Source organism: Pseudopodoces humilis, chromosome 15 (genome assembly GCF_049639895.1).
Source record: "Pseudopodoces humilis isolate 2021_Gansu_Grassland_sample_001 chromosome 15, ASM4963989v1, whole genome shotgun sequence".
NCBI classification, from domain to species: Eukaryota; Metazoa; Chordata; class Aves; order Passeriformes; family Paridae; genus Pseudopodoces; species Pseudopodoces humilis.
This window is the reverse complement of record NC_142214.1, coordinates 4,929,358-4,951,067: the sequence shown is the minus strand read 5'-3', so window position 1 is coordinate 4,951,067 and position 21,710 is coordinate 4,929,358. Positions and strand designations below refer to the sequence as shown.

At 45.7% G+C, this 21,710-nt stretch overlaps 1 long non-coding RNA gene across 1 annotated transcript; it reads left to right on the top strand.

Moving 5' to 3' along the window:
- Positions 1-7,883: 7,883 nt before the first annotated feature.
- Positions 7,884-10,945, top strand: LOC148183056 (uncharacterized). The gene is made up of 3 exons (XR_015773870.1): positions 7,884-7,924; positions 8,733-9,335; positions 10,047-10,945. It is a non-coding gene; the product is annotated as an uncharacterized LOC148183056 (long non-coding RNA).
- The last annotated feature ends 10,765 nt before the right edge of the window (positions 10,946-21,710 follow it).

Genomic DNA, 21,710 nt, shown 5'->3' with positions numbered 1-21,710 from the left:
GGAATATGGAACAAGAAGGACTAGCAGGAGAAGGAGGTTTGGAAGGGGTGTGGGTATAAAATGGGAACAGCCAACTGGAAATGCAAGCTGTAGAGTTTCTTACATCGACTTTGTGTGTCACTGTGTTGTCCCTGTCACTGTTCATTCTCATCTCCTCCTGCTCCAGAGCAGTGGCTGCATTGCATCCATTTACAACAGGTGCAAGGCGTTGGGAATTTCTTCTACTTGGGCACAAGAGTTTGATTTATTTTACGGAGAAATGTGGTCCATAAATGTGCTGTTTTAAATCAAACATTTCTAAATTTTCTAAGATCTATGAAGTCCAATTGCCAGTGAAATGTAGCTTCCCTTTTCCCCATTATATTCCTGTACGTTTGAACAAAGAATTATTCAAAGACCATCATCACTAAAATCAATTTTTTTCTGTAAATTACAGTGAAAAAAATTGGTATTTCTCCAACGTAAGTGTTTGCTGATGAAGCTGATTCATTTTGTGATGTCTTTCATGAATAGAGTACTGTTACTTTTGCTGATTTTTCAGGTATGCCAAATTTGGTGTCTGAAAGCACACTTTATTCCACTTCCACTAAGATCTTTCCATTGGTTAAACTATATTTAATAAAACCATCAATTCTAATTGCTCTGTGATCAGCTATGGTAACACCATATTTGCATGAAAGCACTTCTAGGGAATTCCCCCTGTCAGGAGCAAAATGGAGTGAGACACGGTGGATTCCTTTTATTTCTGTTTTAATTGAACTGTCAGGATGATGAAGGGAACTTTTCCATTTAATTTGATGTTTGCCATGTTAAATAGCACTGTGAAATTCTGTAAGAGCCTTACATGGGTCATGTCCCTGCAACTGCTTGGGATCTGCAGGGATGAGGAGCTGAGAGCTGGACTGGGGAATCTGTGGGAATCAGGCATCCAAATGCCTTAAATTTCAGGAGGAATGGGGCTCCTAATCTCTTTAGATTTGTTGGAAAGTCTCAGTCCATCTGCACTGACCTGTGACCTTAATGTAGTGTTGCCAGATTGATTTATTACCCCTGCACTCCTGGTTTCCATGGTTGCTGCGTGGAAGAATGGGTTGATCTTCCCAAGAACCAGGGAACAGGTCAGGCAGGAAGGAGAATTTTCAGCGTGTCTTGCATGGCCAGTGATCCAATGCCCAGAAAAATTCTTTGTGTTCTCTAACCAACAAGTAGAAACATGCATTGGGTAGAGAAGTAAAATACTTGTAAAATCAAATGTTGTGGAAGTATCAGGAGCGGTGAACTCGCTGTGGATTTGTATAAACCAGCCTGTGCACTTGTGCAGAACTTTATTTAAATATGTATTGAATTCTGTCACCTCTCTGTTGATCCAGGTTAGGTAAGGAAGGGCTCAGCAGAAGTCCATGGAGCTGGTGGGAAGAATCCACTTGGCTGCAATGGGCTTTGTACCCCAGGAAAGAGCAGAGAGTTAGGGGAGCACCTACAGGCAAAGGTACAAAGACATCAATATGCAAAAATCTCTCAGGTATAAATAAACCCTTTAAATTTATGAAAAAAGGTCTTATATTTCTTACCTAGAGGTAGTTCAGTTCTGAAGGTTGAGGTTGTGATTTTGTATATGTAAGCATAGATATATGTAATTTATTTAGCCTTACATATATAAAATCTCGTGTATCTACACCTACAGGGGCAATTAACAAAACCTGATGGTTTTAATTATTTCCTTCCAGATGTTCTATTGATACCTGGCAGCAGTAATTGACCTGGAGGGGTTTTTGTTGTTCAAGGTCATAATGACTCTGTAAAGTAATATTGAAAAGGGGATGATGTATTGACTGCTGCTTGCAAAACACTGATATCAGTGTGTAGGATGAAATATTGGAACCTCTTCTCCAGTTGTTACTGATTTTATCATGTGCAGATCTAAATCTACAAAGAATTGAGAGTTTTCTCAGTGCCAGTCTCCTGAGCTTCATGTTTGCATTATAATTATATCTTGTTGCTACAATCTGTTCAATGATTATAATGCCTGGAAATTGTAATGCTGATTTTATTTAATCACAAAACTTCTTAGGGTTTACAGCTTAAAGTAATCTAATGTTGTCAGGACCTAAGTGTTACAGTTTCAAGTGCTTTCCTAAAAAAACGTCTTTTGAATTTTGTGTTTTGTTGTAAAAGGTCCATTTGAAGCAAATTCTTTATGGTAGTTCCTTTCAAATGTATTTTGTGAGCTTTACACTCCACACGTTGCAGAGGTTTTTGCAATGGATAAAAGAAATGCAAATTGTCCTCAGTGGAGGTGTTGCCTCTCCGTGTGTTACCTGGAGCCTGAGGATCTGTGAGGAGATTTGGGTGGTGTTAGAGGAGTTACAGTGATAAATTTGGAATACATTTAGAATTATACAGGTGTGGATTCAGGATGAGCTGCAGAAATACCTGGAGAAAGGAGGGCAGCGAGCTCAGTTTTGGTTTGATCCTTTTTCTATTAAATAATCACATGGAAGGGCGTTCAGGACAAAGCTGTTGCAGATGAAATATTCCTCTTAATGTGCCATCTGAAGCTGTGGAAAAAAATATTGTAATGCTACAAATGTGTAAGAATCCCACCAATTTGTAGGTCATTAGTCCACGGTGTTGACTGGTGCCTTTGGGTATTTGGGGGGTGATCATTAAAAGAACATTTTATTTAACGTGTGGTTTCCTGTAATCCCTTGATTGCTCCAGCTGGAGCAGGCAGCTTTCTCCAGGAAGCCAAACTGGAGTGGGGTAACTGCGAGAGAGAAGAAAATTTGGTTTCAGTTCCTCAGGTGGATAAAGAACAGGCTCAGATTCACCCTGACCCACAGGGAAGGTTCCAGAGGGGTTCCCATGGATCTCCCATCCCTTGGAATCCTCCTTGTCACCAGGCCTGTGGCAAATACTCCCATTTGAAGTGCCTACATCTCTATATTTATATAATAAAAACCTCACTGTCTGCTGGGTCAATAAAATTAATACTTCATTGACAAAGGATTGGACTTTACATATGCACATCCCCATAAATCTGATCCCATATTTATCCAGGGTTTCTGGTTGGGTCAAGGTCAGAGAAGCTCCCACAAACTTGTGGGTTTTAGCTGGGAAACAACCACACTCATCCCAGTTACATTTCTGGTTGTTTACTTGGATTTTCTGGGTTCTGGGGAGTGAGTTTGGGATGTTTTAGGGTTTTGTTTGTTTGTTTGTTTCATGGGCTGGGTTTTGCACTACTGCTCATTAATTCAGAGTTTTTAAAGGGGCAAGACAATATTGCTGTTTCTCTGGGGGAAGTGTCATAGCTGTTAAATCCCATGGAATCTCAGGGTTTTACTGAGGAGGGGCAGGAACATTCCAGGAGGTTTTGACTCCATGTGAGAGACTGGAAATTCCCAGTTGGCTCAAAATGATGCTCAGTGTTTTCCCCAGCTCTGCTCAGCTCTTCCTGGGGCGCTGGAGCCATCCCAGGCTCTGGGTGTGGGAGGGCAGCAAGTCCCCTGCACTCCAGGGAAACCTTTCCCCCTCAATTTCATCCAACATTGCTCAAAACAGGGTTTTTCACCTCTTTTTTACTGTGCAATGGGTAGATTTTTGTAAAAGCCCTCCCATTATTTCGACCAGCAAACACCATTTAATAATAATTTCATTCCCTGTTTTTTTTTTTTTTTTTAATACAGTTGGATTTTTAAGAGTTTGCCTCAATAAAATGGGAAGCGGGGAAGTGAGAAGGCAGCGCATACAGGGGGGTTTCCCTTACTTAAATATTCACCAGATGCTTTCCTGAGGAATTCAAAATCTGAGGAAATACATGAAGCTGAGAGAGCTGCTTTGTGTTCTAGTCCCTGCCATCCCCATTTTTTCTGCTCCATCAATCCCCATCATTAAATACTATTTCATAAGCAAGCGATTTTCTTCTTCCCAGCTGCCTTCATATTCAGCTCCATTTCATCCTGTGCCATTGCAGAACCTGTGCCTCGGAAATCACAATTAGTTACCATGGAAAGGAATTCAAGACCGTAATAAATACACTCGAAGGCTGCTCACTCTGCCTAGGATTCCAAAATAAAAGTAAAAATAAGTCCTCTGGAGAACTGAATGCAGATGATGGATGTTTACGGGCAGCGTGTGCTTGTACATCCCCAGGTTAATGTCATTTTTATTTCATTTTCCTGGGTGTCTGGGTGCAGGGGAACAGAAAACCCCTCCACAATGCAGCCCCACTCCCTCCCAAGCCCACTCTCCAGCAAGAATCCCTTCCCCCCATCCTCTATTTCATTTTCCTATAGATATTCCCATCCTGTTGTTGATAGGAGTTTATTCACACTCCTTCTGGTTTGCTGCTGGGGTAGGCAGGGACAGGATGCTGTCCATATGTTCCTGGATTTCTGCACACACAAAACCAGCAGCATTTCCATGTCCCAGGAGCTGCCCAGGGCTGGCTTTGCTCTCCTGTTTTCCCCGTGGAGCAGCAGGAGGATGACAATTCCCAGCTCGAGATGATGCGACCCCGCAGTGCTCTCACCATCCGTGCCAACAATTTCTTCCTCCAGCATTTTCTCAGCTCCTGACATTTTCCAGACAATAGGCTGGAATTGCAGCTCGTGGTTCTGTCTCAAGGATCCGAATGGATGTTGGAATAGATCCCTTTATATTGTACTGCCTGCTTATCCCTGGCTGTTCCCAGGGAATGGCACTGCCCAAGCAAGGATCTGGATTCACCACCAGCCTGGAATGGCTGATTTACCCCCAGATCAGGAGAAAGAGCTGTGTCCTTCCCATGCTAAAGTACCCACAGCTCATTACCCTTCCTTAAAATTGATTAAACCTGAAATTCCACCCCAAACGCTCAGTTGTGGAACATTGCCATCATTTAGGTTGGGAAAGACTTTGGAACACTGTATCCAGTGAATGAATTTCTCAACTCTTATTGCAGGAAAACAAAGTGTCACAAGTGATTCTGTCTGAGGTGTGATCCTGGCATGTGTGCTGTACTTCTTTCACTGAGAACCAGCCCTGGGTACATTTAGGTGCTTTCCTGAACTGAAATGGGATTTTTTTCCCCCATGATTTCTAAGTCAGGTCATAAAAAGAAAACAGGTTCTAGGGCAAAAACTAAGGAAGATCTCTGGGAGAGAGTGGTTCAGGTAAAACCAATCTGTGCCTCTGTGCGTGTACAAAACAAGGGGTGCTCAATGCCTGTGGGAATCCAAGGAAGAAGGAGCCAGCCTGGAGCTGCTCCCTGGGTCCAGGTGAGCCTGGGTGATCTCAGCTTTGCCAGTCTGGGAGGCAGAACGGGCTCTTGGGCCGTGTCCATGTCCTGCCCGGTGGCCACGAAGGACCCTCTGTCCTGCTCTGCCGGGAAATGCTGGACATCGTCATCTGTGGCACTTCAGTCACCCTGGAAACAAAGCAGCTGCTCCCAGAGGTGACTTTTAACACAGCTAATTATATCATTAGTGTCAAGGCCACTGAACCACGGCCATGTCCCTTCCCTGGGCTGGCACTGCCGATGTTTCCATGGGAATGACTGGGCTCACACCTCGGAGGGGACGCGCCCGAGATGTGACAGGACCGGGGTGAAGTGTCACAGCTTTCTGCTGCTCCTCCCAGGGCAGGTTTGGTGGCTAATCCCAGTCCTGCATTGGCTAAAAAAGACTATTTGGAGAGCAAGAAACTGCTGATGAATTCAGTCTGATTTACTGAGCGCTCCAGCCTGAAACATTTCTGCTGCCATCCCCGTGTGTGGGACTGCAGCAGCGCTCCCACCTCAGAATCCACTGAAGCAAAACAATTCAATAAAAGATAATTATAAAAAAAAATATACATATATTAAAAAAAAAGCAAAGTGAAAGCTTTCCTCTGGGAAAGACTCAGAGCTTCCTGATCAGCCCCAGCAATGCTGATCAGCACTTTAAGGTTTCAGAATGACTCAGAGGAGATTTTGGTGGGCGTCCAAACCATTGTCTGGCACAAGCCACTGGTTCCATGGGGAATGTGACCATGTCCAAGAGCCACATCCAGCCAGGATCTGCTGTGACAAGAGCCTGCCAGGCCCCTGAGATCCACAGACAAGCAGGAAAACGCTGCTGTTTACCTCCTCAGTTGTTCATACCTGGGGCCGAATCACTGCTGATGAGGCTTTGTGAAGTTTAACAGCATTAGAGCCACACACTCACAAAGAATATGGGCTTTAGTTTCTGACTGAGCAGCAAACAGCTCTGTAAAGGGCTAGTGAATGATGCTTGGAAGAAAAAAAACCACTGAATTATTAAACCCCTGTCCTGAAGGCTGCACAGGTTGGCTCTGCAGCCTTAGGGAGCTGCTTCCCCCCAGGAACAGCCCTGATGGATGGGCTGCTGGGTCTGGGGCTGATCATCAGCATCCAGCTGTTCCACAGAGGTGCTGCCACCACGACTGACTGAGGTTGGCAGCACTTTGGGGGTGATCAGTGTGTTTTGAGAGGCTGATCCCTCCCCAGAGCTGCAGGTGGTGGTTTCTGAATAAGGGGAAATAAAAGGAGGGATGGATGCACACATTAAAACTGAAAACAGTGCTTGTGGATTTAGAGAGATCAGTTAAAAAATCATGAAAATCACCAAAGAGCCACTGAGAACCACACGAGTCTGGTTCCCCTCACCTGGGAGAGATGAATGGCTTCATTAGCAGGTGATAACCAACAGATCCAGCACTGCTGGAGGCACAGGTTTAACCAGGGAATATGGAAAGCACAGGGAGATGGATGTTGTGAGGATGTGCCCAAAGCCCTGAGAATAAACCCAAGTGCCTGGTGGATATTTTTCAGCAAAGACAAGTAGTGCAGTTGGGGACTGTTTTGCTGGGGCTCAGCTCCACCATTTAAATGCAATGGGAGTTTTTTGCCCTTTTGGTGATGCTTTTATTTATCCCTTGTTCCCATCACCCCACGTGGAAAAATCCCTGGACCCAACCATGCATCCACCTCCGACATTCCTTTACAGCCACTGGAGGTTTTGTGGATCCTCTGCCTGCTTTGTGCTGCACCTGGTTTTTTGCTCTAAACCAAAAAAAAAAAAACCAAAACAAAACAAAAAAAACAAAACAAACAAAAAAAACAACTGGCAAAACGACATGTCTTTGCAGAGGAAACAATGCCAAGATGAAATGACTCCAGACTGGAAATAAAAGGAAGCAGGTGGCTCTTGACTGGAAATCCTTTATTGCAAGGATTGCAAGGATTGCTGGAGGGCCCAAATCCCTGCACCCACCCCATCCCTTTCCACTCCAGCTCTGGGAAAGGCAGTGGGACCAGAGGCTGGGCACTGCCACCTCAGCCAGCAGAGTGGGACTGGGCTCCTCTCCCAGATTCTTGCTGGGAAGACCTCATGGAAGGTGGGGGTGAAGGGCTGCAACAACCAGCAGAGCCTGTTCATTGTCACTGTTCTCCATGGACAGAGGGGAATGGGGCAGGGCTGGGTGGGATAATGGGAAGAAATTCCTCCCTGTGAGGTTGGGGAGGCCCTGGAATGGATTTCCCAGAGAAGCTGTGGCTGCCCCATCCCTGGAAGTGTCCAAGGTTGGACAGGGCTTGGAGTCACCTGGGATAAGGAAAGGTGTCCCTGCCCATGGCAGGGGTGGGATGGGATTCAAGTAGTTTCCAACCCAAACCATCCTGGGATTCCATGTGCTACTCAGTGCTGTGCCTGGAGTGACTCTGGCACAGCTCCTGCCGTAAATCCAAGGACACTCTGCAGCAGAATTCCTGCTCCCACCGAAATCCTCTGGCAGCCTCTGCCTCAGGTGCAAATTAGCTCAAACCTAACTCCAGCTGAAGAGCACCTGCTCATAAATATCCACAAATCCTCCCACATCCTGTTTGCATCATCCTCCTTGTGCTTTGCTGGGAGAGAACATGAGTAAATGACTGACTCACAAGGTCTTATTTCCCAAATTTCATGCAGTTTTCAAGTTTTCCTTGTATTTTGCATTAAGATGCTTTTGTAACCTTCATTACATAGAGCACAGACCCAAATAGCTCTTGAATTCATAAATATGGAGCAATCAATGCATTTTATTTTGCAATTATTGGGATAAACAAATAGAATATTTTGGGGCTGCTCAGATGTGCTCTGTAAGTGATGCCTCCCATTGTCCTTTAATTGTAAGGATTTGGTAAATGAGCTTTAAAGGGTCTATTAGTATTCATTAGGCAGAAGCACCCATACATTTTCTGCAAAATTAATGAAATAGAACTGTTTCCTCTGCTGATGACGTGGCTGAGCTGCAGCCCAGCTCAGGGCAGGTTTATTACAGGTATCTTTTTTTGGTTCTGCCCAGTCCTGCTGGGGAAAGTTACAAAGTGATTTTTTTTCAGCTCCCAGCTCTATAATGAACACAGGGGTGGGAACTCAGCAATTTTCTGAGGATTTTCAGGGTAGAGTCCATTGCCCAGCCAGGAAAAGATGCTTGAAATCCAACTGGATCTTGGAATGCTAAACCAGCATTACCAAGCCAACACTTTTGGGGTGTCCCAGTGCTCCCCATGCTCAACCCCAAAAGTGCAGAAGATGCTGCCAGTGCTGGGGTGAGGGAAGAGGAGCTGACCCCTGCTTTTTTTTTTTTTTTTTAATATGTTAATTTACATCAAATGCATTTAAAACTGTTTGCAACTGTTACATTATTTTTTGGTTGGGTTTTGAAACATAAACCAAACTTATTTTTTTTTCTTTTTAAATAAAAACCAGCTGCAACCAAAAAGCCTGAAGGGCAGCTACACAAGTCCAGAAGGATTTATTAAACCACAGGGGAAGAGCTGAGGACTTCTTCCTCACAAATTAAGGAAAACTTGACCTAAGGAAGATTTCAAGGTTCTCCACATGGTGGGAAAAAAACTCTTGAGGAGGTGAGGAAGATGAGCTGAGGCTGAGGTTGTGCCAAGGGGTGGAAATTCCACCAGCACACCCCTCATGGATTCGTGGACTCATGCAAGAGGAGGTTCTGTGGGAACATCCACACCGGTGGCTTTGTCAGGAGCAGGAGGAACAAATGGGAACGAACCTTCCTGCGTCATCCCTGGAAAACAACACCCGCTGCCTGTCAGGGTGTGAGGATATAACATAATAAATACATTTATAATGGAGCCTGTAAAAGAAAAATAACCCCAGCCATGAATGGCGAGCTCTGCTGACAGGAGGTTTGTTATGGGTTTGTTGTGGAGATGCCAACTCGGATCCTGGCAGGTGATTAATTACCCGGAATTGGAAAGATCCCGCAGCCAGTTCCAGGAGCTGAGTGAAAAATGAGCGAGGGCAGAGGCTGCAGAACGTGACAGGCTCCTACAGACAGAGGTAAAAAATGTCTGGGGGGAAGCATAGTTAAAAAAGCAACTCAAAACCAATCAGGACAGCTATAAAAACAATTAAAATGTAATGGAGGCTATGACATTCTGAATTTTCCTCTTCCCAAAAGTCTGATTAAAGCAGCGGTGGAGGAGTGTGGGCTCTCATCCTGAAGGGAAACACTTGCTGCAACAGTGATCCATCAGGCTGGGAGAAAAGTTCATCATCAGGGGATTACTTATGGCAAAAGAGAATGCAAGCCCCAAGTCACAGCAAACTGTGGGATTTGGCTCCAAATCCCAGTGGAAGTGGCAGGAGCCTCATTCATTTATCCAGAGGATCTGTTTAATAAAGAAGGAACAGGTCAAGCAGCTGATGGCTCTATATAAATATTTACATGGCACCAGGGCAGCCAAGCATTTGTGTTGCCCAGGGCTTTAGGCAAAATAATGAAGTTGGCCTTTCCTACTTTGTCCTCTGTAGCTCAGTAAATATTTGGGATGCTCAGCCTCCGAGGACAGAGTTTGGGAACAAAGCCACCCCAGGCACTGAATTTAGGAGCAAATATCCCCATGCTCCCACTCTGGGGGAAGAAATGACTGCTGCTTTCTGGTTAAGTCAGGATAATAAAGAACTTAGTAAATTTTCTGCTTAAAGGCATCTGAAATTACAGACAAATGATGTAAACTGAAATCTTATTGATCTTTTGATCCATCTCAGGGGCAGGCGAGGACGTGCAGCTCCGCATTTCTGGCATGTGATGCTAATGCATGGAAAGACAAACTCCAGCCTTCAGCTTTCCCTGAGCAGGAGGAACTCTGCTGGGTTTAATGGGCTTTGAGGCACCCTGAGAATTCCATCTCGGACCTGGGATGTGCTGTGTAGGTGAGGCACGAATGAGTCAGGGTTTTTCTTGCTTGCAAGAGGCACAAGGAGCTCCTCCCGCTTTTCAAGGGCAGAGCAACACATTGATCCCATCCCTACCCAAATCAGGGATTTTGCGCGTCTCCGTTCAAGGCAAAATCACTCCAATCGCCGTGTGAGTGCTTTTCTCTCCCCCCAGCCCACGCAGAGCAGGGCAGAGCACCAGCAGCACCAGCCAGAAATAGAAACACTCCTCGGCAGAGCTTGAAGTCCCTGCACTTCCCCAGCCTTCGCCTCACGCAGGGGAAGGGTCACGAAATCGTTGCATAACTGGGCTGCTGCAGGAGCTGCTGGGCTGGAGGATCCCCAGAGGGGTGGGAAGGGACAAATCCCAGCTGGAAATTTCCGACTGAGCCGGCTGGGATTCAGGCTGGTGGCAGGGTGAGGGGAGCGTGGTCTGGTGGAAGTGCCTGGGTGGTTTCCCTGCAAAGCAAATTTAAATTTCATCATTTTCTGCACAATGCAAAATAAAAGGTGTTTTGTGGAATCACCGAATGGTTTGGGTGGGAAGGGATGTTGAAGATTTTCCCATCCCCTGCCACAGGCAGGGACACCTTCCCCTAGCCCAGGTTGCTTCAAGCCCCATCCAACTTGGTCTGGGACACTTCCAGGGATGGGGCAGCCACAGCTTCTCTGGGAAATCCATTCCAGGGCCTGCCCACCCTCACAGGGAACAATTCCCTTCATAAACCCTCCATTCCCCAAAACAGAGCCCAGTACAACCTCCTGTAACAGCACAGGGACAGGAGAAATGCCTGGAAATGGAACCCAATGACCAACAAAAACCTCTTCATCCAACCCCTGGACTGACCAAGGCAACACAAACATCTATTGAGAGGGTAAAACTCTTGTGATCAAGGAAATAAATATTCCCCCACCAGCTTTATTTGGATCAGGATTTACCCACTGGGTAAGGCAGGAAGGTTTGGCAAGGAAACACCTTTTGTATCCACTCCGTATCTACCTCCCCTCTCCTTGGGGGCTCACCTTGTTGAGATAAAAATGGGGAATTTTATTAGATTGGTTTAGATCCTGCAGCTTGTTTTGCATCAGAGGAGCTTTGCTAGCTCCAGTCAATTATCCATTTGAAGTCTCAACAAGAATTTCCTTTAGGGGTGGGAAGGAGGGGCCTGTATCACATTAATGATTAAACCTGGTCCTGGCTGCTGTGGGCATTGGGATCTCACCATGGCACTTCAAACAGGGAAATAAAGTGGTGCCAAACCTGAGAGTGTCCACAGGCTGCAGTCAGAGGGGGATTTGAGATGGAAGAAAAGTATGAATCCTCACTAGGTGATAGAAAAGATATTTCTCCTAAAATGAGCCTTCCCAGCTCTATGAGGTGTGGAGAAATTCACTCTGAAGAGGAGAAAACTAAACTATCATCACTGTGAGCGCTGCTCAGAGACATCTGCAAGAGCTCTGCTGAAATGTCACAGATAAATGAACACAATAATGTAATATTGATAAATGAACACAATAATGGGATATTGCTGTGCACATCGTGGGAGCAGAGCATTTAAATGAGCAATCCCTGCTGGATGTAAAACCCTGCACAAGGTGAGTGTGCAGTGCCTCGGGACCCTGTGTCATCCCAGGTCACATTTCCAGGTGGGCTGGGACAGATAAATGTGTCCTCCTTGACTTGGCATGTGGTTCTGGAGACTCTGCTCTGGCATTTAAATGGGATGTGGGCAGGAAAATGCACAGGGAAGGATCCTGAATGGCACCCAGGAGGCCTCTCCCACCCCTCCTCCTCCTCCAGCCCCACCGAGTTCATCCAAGGTTTCTCTCCCAGCTAAACCCAGCTCTGCCACCTGAGCTATCAACATTGGGGATTTTTTTCCCAGTCCCACTTCTTTCCCACTGCTGTATATTTTCAGGAACATCAAATCCTACAAGCTTTTTATAGTTGGGTTAACACACACCTTTTATAAAGAGAAAATCCTGCTCTCCCCATATAAAGTTATTTGTGCTGAGGGGGAAATAAAGGGAATTTAGTGGACTTTCATCACAGGGGAGTAAAGGGGAGCACAGGAATTGTGTGTTGAGAGAGTTTGCATCCTTTCACCCCAGAGCAGCTCAGACCTGTCCCACTTCCACAGTGTCCAAACAGGAAAATGAAGTCACAGCTGAAATGTCTGAAACAGCCAAATCCTGCCTGTTTTCCCAGGAAATAATAATAATTGGAAATAATAATTGGAAATAATTAATTTTCCAGTGATGGGACCTGCAGGTGGCAGCCTGGATGTGGCACTGGAAGCAGGAGCTGCCAGGGCCATGGGATCACCTCTGCCAGACAAGAATAATTTGGGATCTATTTCATCATTTGATGAGTATTTGATGTTTCTTTCATCCTTTAATTCCCCCTATAAACTGTTTCCCTGCCCAGGTTTTGGGGGCTGTGACTGCTCAGAGGATTTAGAGGTTTGCATCCTATGGAGAAGGATCATTTCTGCTCATTTAGAGCTGGAGTTGGAATTTTAACCACACCTGGAACACAGAGGTGCTTTTATCTCCCCAGGTGATTCCAGGGGCTTTCCTTCCCCAGCCTCATCCATCCCCTGGCAGGTAACCAGGACAAGCATTCCCAAAAGCTTTTTGCTGATTCCTTGGTTTGTTTTTCACTAAAACAGAAACACCTGAGTTAGATTTACTCAAATAAAAGAATAGCAGAGGAAAACAGAAAAGGACATTTGCCTGCAGAGCCAGCCAGGAGACAACACTGCACCCAAGGCACAAACAAGAAAACTTCAATGAAATAATTTCAATTTGCATAAAATTGAAGGCAAAGAACTTCCAGAGATCCTTATAAGAGCTCCCCTTCCCAGGGCTGGGAAAAGCAAGAGGGCTAACCCAGCCTCTCCTTTTATTTACTCAGAACACCTGGGGGCAATTTATTGCAGGACATAATTAGCTTTTAATTAGCAGGCAGGTCATTTGTTACCTGAACCTGTTGATCAACACCCTGGGTGCTGCAGCTCTGGGCATCCTGTCCTTGCTTGGTGAGGGACCTTTGCTCACAGGAGCTGAGCTTGTGTTTGAGGTGGTGCCTGCTGCAAAAAAAAAAAAACCAAAAAAACTTTATTTCTGGTGTTATTTACTGTGGCATTGATAAGGCTGTGGTGGTTTTTTATCTGCTGTAATGAGCTGAGTCCCGGGGGTTGCTGAGGGTGGGGGAGTGAAGATAAGGAGCAGAGAAAGGGGCAGGGCTGCTCCAGGAGGCTGCCCAGGAGCAGGGAGAGGGAGGTTTTGGAGCAGTGCAGGAGCATTGCTGCCTGCTTGGGTGTTTTGTCACCTTATTCCAGCTGTGCCCACGTGGTTTGAGCTGTGTTTGGAGCTTGGTATTGGGATTTTGTGAGAGTGACCACTTAAAGATGTTTTAAAGCATGAGTTGTTGTTCTTCTTCCACAGTCTCGTGAAGGAATGAGATCTTCACCTTATTCACCAGATGTTCTTGGTCAGTGGTCACAAGACCACAGGTTACAGGGGTTTTAAAGGTTAATTAGCTAATAAACTTCTGCCACAAAATAACACTTCTACTTTTACACCAATAGTTAATTATTTTGTTTTATAAGTCTTTGCTGCAGTGCGGGTATTCTTAACCAATCATACAGCGGCACACAAAACTCCTTATTATACCTTAAACTTCTTATTACCTCCATAACTACTTCTATATCTTAACTTTAAAACCTTAAAACTTTCTTGCAACCTAGCTTAATGTCTTTTTATTTAAACCCACATGCTTGCTTATGATTTTAAATCCGGAAGCCTTTCCCAAGGTTTCAGGTCAAACCCTGTGTTCACGTCTATGAGCTCACATTTATGAGATCCTGAGAGCTTTTTGGGCTTGGAATTCCCACAGCTTGGAGCAGCCATTAAAGGAATTTCTGCCCTGGATCAGTCAGCAGAGTGGGGGATGCTCAGATGGGGTTTGGCAGAGTTGCTGAGTCTGTCACAGGTGTGCAAGAGCTTCTGTTCCTGCCCTGCTGCTCTGAGGGGTTGGGTGGAAAACCACAGCATGGACAGGGGAAGGATGAGGTTATTTTAGGGAAAACCATTTGTTAATCATGATGTAAATCTACTGAGGAGGGGGGAATTTCCTGGGTGCCTGCTCAGAAAATATCCTCATAATGTGGGTTAAAAATCCTGGATTTTAATGCACCTGCTCATCCGTCTGATTCACCCAAACACTTGGAAGCTTTCCTCTTGACTTTCTGTGGGGGAGAAAAGCTGTGTAAATATTTTATAGGATGGTTAGGAAGGGTAAATTTGATTAGGGTAGATAATATTAGGGGATTATTGCCTTCCTCTGAGGTGGCTCTGTAACAAACTGCTCCTTCCCTGATCTCCCTGTCCCAGGCATGGGCTCCTTCACAGGTGCAGAGTGTGCAGGAGAAAAGAAAACTCTAAACTGAGGGGAATGCCATGGAGAACTTTCTTTGCTGATAGCTGGGGGCAGCAGAATTCTTCCTGACATGTATTGATTCAGCAGAAAGTCTATGATATATAATGATGTCACTTTGTCATTTTATGTCCAATTATTTCTGCTCCACATCCTTGGGATTTCCCAGCTGAGCGTTATGAAGTGGGCAGAGAGCAGCCTGCACTTTTTAGAGTGCTTAAAAAACACAGATTCTGCTGATCCTGGAGGAGCAGCTGAAATTCCTCAGGGTTGGCTGGGCAAGAAGTCCCCTCTCATGGCCAAAATGCCCTTTGCTCATGTTTGGGATTCCCCTAAAAGTGGCTGCTCCTGATTTTCCTGGTCTTTGCTGCCTTCTCCTTGCAGGAAGCCAAGCTGTGATGTTCCCTAAAATCCTCTGCAGTGGTGACACAGCAGCCTCTGGGTGGGGGCTGAGGGCTCAGACCCCTCCCTGAGGTTAGGAGGGGTTTGATTTTCTGCACAGATCATCACTCACCTGAAATTCAGCTGCTCTCACCTGGCCTTAGCTGCATTGACTCCAAACGCTGCCCGAGCTCATTACACAAATAACCTACGTAATGAGCTTTAGAAATTAATTGTTATTGATGTTCAAAACCACTGCAGAATGACCCTGTGCTCATGACCATTGTTCCAATTAAAATTTCCTGCTCTGAAAATCTGAGACTTGAATTAAAATTAAAAAAATAGTAGCAGTGGAGAAGGTTCCTGTGTGCCACTCACAGAGCCCAGTGAGATGTTCCTCATGCAGCTGGACAGATGTGACCTGAAAATAATTCTAGGCTGAAGGAGAGATCAGATATTAGGAAAATTCCTCCGTGTGAAGGTGGGGAGGCCCTGGAATGGATTTCCAAGAGAAGCTGTGGCTGCCCCATCCCTGGAAGTGTCCAAGTCCAGGTTGGACAGGGCTTGGAGCATCCTGGACTGGTGGAAGGTGTCCCTGCCCATGGCAGGGGGTGGAATAGGTGATCGATAGGTGATCTCTAAGGTCCCTTCCAGCCCAAACCATCCTGGGATTCTATGGAATGACTGGATAAGGTGTGAGGTGAGAATGCCTGGAGCCACCAGGGGAAATAGTGTGGCTTTGTACCAAGTTCCAAGGAAAAACCATTTCAAATACCGACAGCCAAATACCCAGAACTGATCCTTGCAGATGACAGACCACCTGCACTTCCACGTTTCCCTCTCATCCCACCTTTGCCCGTTTCCAGTACAAAGACAAAACGCTGCCATGCAGACAAAGAACAATTCCCGGGAGCTGATCCATTTATTTTCCCCTCCGATATCTCAATTATTCCTTTCCCTTGCACCCTCGCCGCCTCGGGCCCATCATTACCATGCAGAGCACGGGCTCTTTAGGAGCTGTTAACATTCACTGGCACTCCAGGTCCTCCCGCAGAGCCAACCTTTCCTGGCTCATTGTCATTCTCTCCGTGACACCGGTGGCACCGGGAGCCGAATTCCGACGGTGGCTTCGCCGGGTGACATCAGAGCCTGCGTCACCCTGGTCCTTCACAGTTGTCCCTGGAGACACGAGGAGTCTGGGGTGGTGATTATTCCGATTCCTCTCGAGCTCCAGAGGTTTCCGAAGGTTTCTCGCTCGCTGTCCTGTGCGATCCCGTTGTCATGGTGACCGGGCCGGGATGCTGGGCGCAGCCCGGCTCCCCTTCCCCGAGGATGGGCTGCCTCGCAATGGAGCTGGTGGTTGCCAGTGGAATTTTGCCACACCTGAGGAGAAATGTTAAAAAACAACAGAACAGGGAAATCTGCTCTAAGAAAGACTTGGAATTTTTTGCTTAAGCCCGATGACCGGAGATTTGGGATTTTCAGTATTTTCATAGAATCACAGAATGGTTTGGGTTGGGAGGGACCTCAAAATCATCCCACTCCAAGCCATGGCTAGGGACATCTTTCACTTTGTAGATTAAACACAAAATTTAGAAGCCTAATCCTGGGACTGGACCAAACTTTCCATGGATGGAGTCGTCGTGGAGCAAACCTGAGCTGGAGCTCCTCTGTGTTGTGCCTTCACACAAATTTATCTCCCTCCACAGGTGATCATCACTCCTGTGACCACACATTGTCCCAGCAGGACTGGGGTTCCGTAACTCAGTGCTCTGCCATACTGATCCCTCTCCATTTCAGCAGGAATGCAGAATTCACCTTCCAAAGAACTGCAGGACTTTCTGCTGCAATGTCAAGTCTCTCACAGGACCACGTGTCCAGGTGGTGCACAGAGAAGTGTCTTTGCAGTTTTGAGCAGGTCACCCTTTGTGACCTGGTTTTTGTCAGAGCAGCTCAGCTGACGTGTTCTGCTGGACACCGTGTCCGACACAACCTGTTTGTGGAGTCACTGCATTCATTAAATACAAAGAAACTGAAAGAACATAAATTTTGCATTATCTATTTGCTCACATCTCCCAGACCAATTGTTTATTTTGGTGGACTTCCAATGCCCTGGGCAGACAGGTCATTGGAGCCACTAATAACATTTCTTTCTCCTCTGCTCAGCCTGTAATTATTATCTTTCTCTCCCTTTTATCTCTTCTTCTCTGTAGTAATAAAGTTCTGGTTCTTCAGTGGTACCTCAGGATGTCTGACTTACAAGAGATGCCCAAGGGGATGCGCTGCCACCAAAGCAGGAGACGTCTCCAGCTGCATTTTAATGGGATGTTGTCAATTCAACAAGAAATCTGCTTTTTCTTGCTGGTCAGATGAAAACTTCCAGGCGTGGGGAAGTTGGTGACAGAGGAAAGCAGGAGTGCTGCTGCCCAGGGTGGGCACCAGTTGCTCAGGGGCTGGATGAAATGAGAAGAGATGGATTTAACTTACAGAATTCCCCTGGATCACGCTTGCTGCAAGGCCCACGTGGCCAAGGGTAGATTGTGGTGGTTATGGAAAATATTTTTACATTGTCACATTTCTCTTCATGAACCGTGGAGTGTGGGACACCTGGAGAGAACTTCCCTGTTGGCAGATTTTATCTCACTTTAACTGGTCACTCTGGAACCAGCTCAGCATCATCTCCAAGCCCTTTTCCCTCTCCTCCAAGAGCTCTTGGATCTCTGTGTCAGTGCAGGAGCCCTGGCAGAGGCACCACTGCAGCTCCACTCCTGGTTTGCTCCTGGCTGGTTCTGCACTCCTCGGGAACTCGCCTCGTTTCTGGGCTGCTTTTGATCACCCCGAGCTTTCTGGAGAATTGTAAAAGCTCCTGCTGAGGTGATTTCAGCCCAGAAATACCCTAGGAAGAGGTCACCTTCCTTTTCTGGATCCTGGACTACCTCAGGCTGCCAATTTCTGCAGTGGCAGAGCTGGGGGTTTGTTCTTTATCGCCTTTCAACCCTTGATGCTCCATAAACACCCAGGGCTTGATCTTAGAACATCCAAATCAATATCTCCTTGGATTTGTACTGCACAGAAAATAGATAAAATATCCCAAAACCCTAAAGGATGTTGATCTTAGGGAAATTAGTGAAGGCCAAGTAGCTCCTTTGTGTTTTTCTACTACCAGACAGATGTTACTTCTTAATGAATTATGTTTGCCTGAATCCAGGAGCACCATTTATCCCTCGTGACCTTTGCTGAGTTGAGTTATTAAGTGTTATAAATAACTACTGTTAATATGCAGGCAGTGTCCAAGTGCTTTTTATACTGATTCAGGAACAATCACAAACTAATTCCCCACAAATAATTCCTCAGATATTTGAATAAAAAGAAGACTGCATTTGCATATCTGCCCAGAAGGAACTCATCTCCCTGAAAAATATTCTGGTTTGTGAACTGCATTAGTCAATGGCTTTAGCACAGTCACTCTCACAAGAAATTATGCTAATCCATGTGGGAGATTTCATTTTCCTTCAAAAAGAATGGAAGCACAGTAAGACACAGAACAGCCCAAATGGCTGCAGGGACAGGCGCTGCCCTGAGAAATGGATTGCAGGATCTACTCAAATAAATCATGCATGGTTTGTTAGGGAAAAATAGTAGGCAGGTTTAAATCAGATATAGCTGTGGACAAGTATTCAATAAAGAAATAGAATTTAGGATTTAATTAGAATATGCAGGTGTTGTGTTACACGTGCTGGACTCACTGGGCTTGGCTACTGAAAAATACCCACTTGGAAATATCCAAGAGAGAATCCCAGAATCCCAGAGTGGTTTGGGTTGGAAGGGACCTTGAAGCTCACCTCATTCCATTCCCTGCCATGGGCAGGGACACCTTTCACTATCCCAGGTTGTTCCAAGCCCTGTCCAACCAAAATAGCTGGAATACAACTTAAAATCTCACGGGCCATTTGGCTGATTCACCCCACATATCATCCCCCCAACCAACAGGGTGGGAAATAATGCAGAAATCCTGGGATTCTGTGATTTCCAGGCTATTTAATTTCTGATTCAATGAGGAGGACATGGAGAAGCTCAGCACAAGGCACCTGAGGTGACGTGCAGAGCTCAGATCCAGAGTTTGCTCCTCACCAAACCCAGTGCCAGAACCGAGCACTGAATATTTCAGCAGCGGGGATGTGATGCCTTGGCCAAAACCCTGAGTCCTTAATTGCCAGCTTTGAATGTCACCTCTGTTTGAATAAGACCATCAAGCTGTGCTTTAAAGCAGCTTTTTAGTCAAAGGAAGATACAAATATTCTCATGTCTGTGAAGAATCCCATCAACTGAAAAAATAATGAGAAAACCTCTCCTGAATGAAGCCTGGGCTGGGTTGTGAATCTTTAATGTGCATTTCTGCAGCTCCTTTCAACACTCAGCAAATTCACATTCTCTTTGACAGAGTAGACATTTCCATGAAGTATTTATAGCAGCCAAGCAAAATAACCTGATTTCCTTTTTAACAGAGGTTTTTGGGAGGCAGCTCCCAAATCCCAGTCTTCCTTATTTACACTATAAACAACAAAGAGATCAAATAATAAAATGGAGCTGCAATTGCACTGGTTGTTCCAGTGGAGAATACCTTCTTTTGTAAGAAGATCTGAGTAGATTCTGACTGTTCTGTACAGCTCAATTATTTATGAGTCAGGAGGAGAAGGGAGAACCGGGAAGAGCTGAGGGAGGAGGAAGGAGCAAACCCAAACATCAAAACACAGCCCATCTCCTGGGCATGTCCCAGCGAGGGGAGGATGGTTTGTTCTCCAGGGGAAATGGCTTCATCAATTGATAAAATTCACTGCAAGACACAACTGGCAGATTTCTCTCAGGAAAACAGGAGGGACAAAGGTTCTCCATCCTTTTACTTGGTGGAAAAAGTCCTGCTGGCTGGAGACCCTTGGAGGGCAGCTCCTCTTCCTTCCTTCCTCCTCCAGCTGCTCCGTGGTGGCCGAATCCTGGTGCTGTCCCTCCTAACACCACAAATATTCCAGACTTTGGATGGATTTTCTCTGTTTCCTACAGGCTTGTGACTCACAATCTGCTGCCTTTAAAGTGGCTGGGTTTAACCAGTGGCAGAAAGATGAGATTCTACAAATGTGAATCCTCATCTCCAGCTTCTGCATTTTATAAGTCACTCGATATTTCCCCATTTAAATGACTCCAATAAATGTGGCTTGCTGGTCAGTTTAGCAAGATGAGTGTTTCCAGTGAGGTCAATGCAAGACAAATAAGCAGGTTTCGGTAAAATGACTCACAACATTTCATAGAAATTATTAAAAAATCATAAATGAGTGTTGCTTCTCACTAATTGCCCTTTTACAGCCGTATTCCCATTGCTCCCTTCAGGAGTTTCACCAGTCAGACCTTTAAAAAATATAGAAGGAGCCTAGAGAAGACGTTTGTTACGACTGATTGGATGCAGTTGTCTATGAAAAATGGAAAATGGGAAAAGGAGAGCAATATCTCTGAGTTTTTCTGGCTTTTATAGGCAGCAGAAGACCTGGCTGCTGTCGTTCCTCTGCCTGAAGGCAAAGATTTCCATTACCAGTTTATCAGTCACATGGGCAGGGAAAGAGATAAAAATTGGTCCTTTGTACAATGTTCAGCCGAGGTAATTAATTGGGGATTGATTCAGGAGAAATCCAACTCATTTGAAGTCTGTGGTGATAAAATCACAACAGATGGGTTGGAGCAGGAGGAACTCCAGCCTGGCAGGACACGGAATGAGCTCTGGGTGTGAAAGCAGCCAGCCTGCCCCAGGGCTTTCCTGAGTTTTTCCAAAGCTGGGAATTTTCTGTTTAACTCTCTGGAGTGGCATTTCTGTCCCCATTTCAGCTCCATGTGGCTGCTCCCACCTTGAAAGGCTGAGGCTGCAGCCTCGTGCCTGGATCTGCTGGGATGGGACTTTTTAAAGCCTGTAAACTGTAATTATTCATAAACCACCTCCATAAGCCACGTCATTCTTTCCATCTTCACAATTCTTCCCGCTCTGAAATATGATGCAGACAGTGTTGTGCTGTCACTGGGCCATCCTGTCTCTATCCTCATGGAAAAACTGGTGCCATCTACTCCTGGTTTTCCAGCCCAGCATCCCCGATGTGCTGGATTGCTCAGAGCATTACTACTCTGTAATCTCAGCCTCCTCCCTCTCCCTCCTCTTTTCCATGCAGCTCTGCTGACCCTCTAATTGGGAATTCCTCAATTAACACTGTCTTTTTTTCCTCTTCCAGGCCACCCAGGGCAGTGGCTTCAGCAGCCTGAAATATTCTCTTTAATACCCACTTTTCATCCAATTATGGATCAAAAAATCTGTCAGGCAGAGCAGCATCCCTGCTGATGGTGATGAATGGAACAGACAGCAGCAGGATTTCGACCACTGGATCTCCCCCCTTCATCTCCAGGGCCAAGATCCTGGGATCTGCACACTCGTTTGGAACCTGGAGCTGGAAAAGAGATAAAACCCAGGCACCAAAGTCCTGCTGCAGAATTTAATATTGTCCCTGCCAGTTTTTAAGGTTTTGGTACAAAAAAGGGTTCTTAAACTTGTTACTCCGTAATGAAGGGGGATTTTAAGCCATTAAAATTAAGGGGGATTTTATTCCATATTCCATTGTTTCACCAAGCACACAGAGAACTGG